The 1787-nt window shown below is 37.1% G+C and overlaps 1 protein-coding gene across 1 annotated transcript in view; it reads right to left on the bottom strand.

Moving 5' to 3' along the window:
* The window catches only part of LOC102822064 (aspartyl/asparaginyl beta-hydroxylase-like), a gene marked incomplete at its 3' end in the record, with an annotated part of 69931 nt that overhangs the window by 67318 nt on the left and 826 nt on the right, over nucleotides 1–1787 (bottom strand). The window lies entirely within an intron of this gene.

The raw sequence follows: 1787 nt of genomic DNA, 5'->3' as shown, positions 1-1787 counted from the left end.
ACTTAAAAACATCCTAAAGGGAGTTCTTTGGACTGAAAACCAACAAGAACAAACAACAACCAAGAAATTGACAGACATGGCAACACCACCTGGAATGTAGTTGACAGCAGAGTTCAGACCAGAACAAAACTACAACAACAAATTCAAAGGAGCTGAGAGGACAATGGAAAATCAAAATAATATTAATGTCAAAGAAGGGATAAAAGTAGGAACAAAGATCCAGGTGGTGAGGAGGTCAGGTAGATTACAGGATACAACAGATTGTCTTAAAGGTAGAAAAGAGTAAATAGACTTTAAGGTAACCCCAAATTAAGTTAATACTTCACAATTTACCATGAAAATGAACTTCCAAGCAAACCAAACAAACGTGAAAACTACCAAGAAATAGACAAGAAATAGCACAAAAAACACAAACTCAGCACAAGAAGGTATGAAGAACAAAGGATTGAACAGCACTACCAAAAGATTAATATAAGGGCAGCAATTAACTCATTTGTTGCTGTTGTTGTTGTTAAGTACCCTGGAGTCAGTTCTGACTCATAGTTACTCTGCACAGGGTTTCCGAGGTTGCAACTCGTTACGGAATCAGAAGGCCTCATCTTTCTCCCGCAGAACAGCTGATAGTTTTGAACTGCAGACCTTGAGGTTACCAGCACAATTCATAATCACTATGCTACCAGAGCTCCTCTATACCTATCGATATTTAGAAAGAATGTTAATGGATTAACGACACCAGTGAAGAGACTGGGAGTGGCAGATTGGATACGAAATTGGATACGAAAATAAGACCCTTCAATAAGCTGGCTGCAAGAGACACATCTTACACACAAAAACAAAATAGGCTAAAAGTTAAAGGATATAATACAATCCCAATCCAGATTCCGGCGACAATCTTGAAGAGATGAAAAAGACATTTACAAACTTCACTGGAAAGGAAGGAGACCCAGGATAAGCAAAGCATTGCTTAAGAGGAAGATCAACATTGGAAGTCTCTCACTCCCAGATTTCAAAATCTACCACACGGCTACAGTGGTCAAAGCAGACTTATACTCATACAATGAAAGATATATTGACCAATGGAACAGGAACAAGAATCCAGAAATTAACCCATCCACATACATTCAACTGATGTTCGACAAAATGGCTAGGTATGTTACATGGGGAGGAGATAGTCTCTTTAACAGATGGTGCTAGCAGCACTGGAGAGTGATATAAAAGATGGACACAAGAACTTTACCTCACGCCTTATACAAAAATAAACTCAGCATGGATTAAAGACCTAACAATGATTCCAAAAATAATGAAAGTCATCAATGAAAAAATAGGGACGTATGTGAGAGCTCTAATATAGGGAATACACAGACTATGACATATTTTCAAAAGTACACAAACAATAAGTAGACAAAATAGATTAGTTGGACATACTAAAAATTAAAAACTTACATGCATCAAAAGACTTCACCAAAAGAGTAAAAAGGGACTCCACAGAATGGGAAAAAATCTTTTGCAATGACACATTAGACAAGAGACTCATTTCTAAAATATATAGGAAACTACAACACCTCTACAAGAAAAAGACAAATAACCCAATTAAAAAATGGGCACAGGACCTAAACAGACATTTCCTCAAGGAAGAGATCCGGCCAGCCAACAAACATATGAAGAAATGTTCACGATCACTAGCCATTAGAGAGATGCAAATCAAAATAAAAATAAGATATCATCTCACCAGCAATAAGAGCAAAGATCAAAAAAGTAGATGACAATAAATGCTGGCGAGGATGCAG

This window comes from Chrysochloris asiatica, unplaced genomic scaffold, assembly GCF_000296735.1.
Source record: "Chrysochloris asiatica unplaced genomic scaffold, ChrAsi1.0 scaffold00596, whole genome shotgun sequence".
Taxonomy (NCBI): Eukaryota; Metazoa; Chordata; class Mammalia; order Afrosoricida; family Chrysochloridae; genus Chrysochloris; species Chrysochloris asiatica.
The sequence above is the reverse complement of the archived record's forward strand: the minus strand, read 5'-3'. Positions and strand labels throughout refer to the sequence as shown.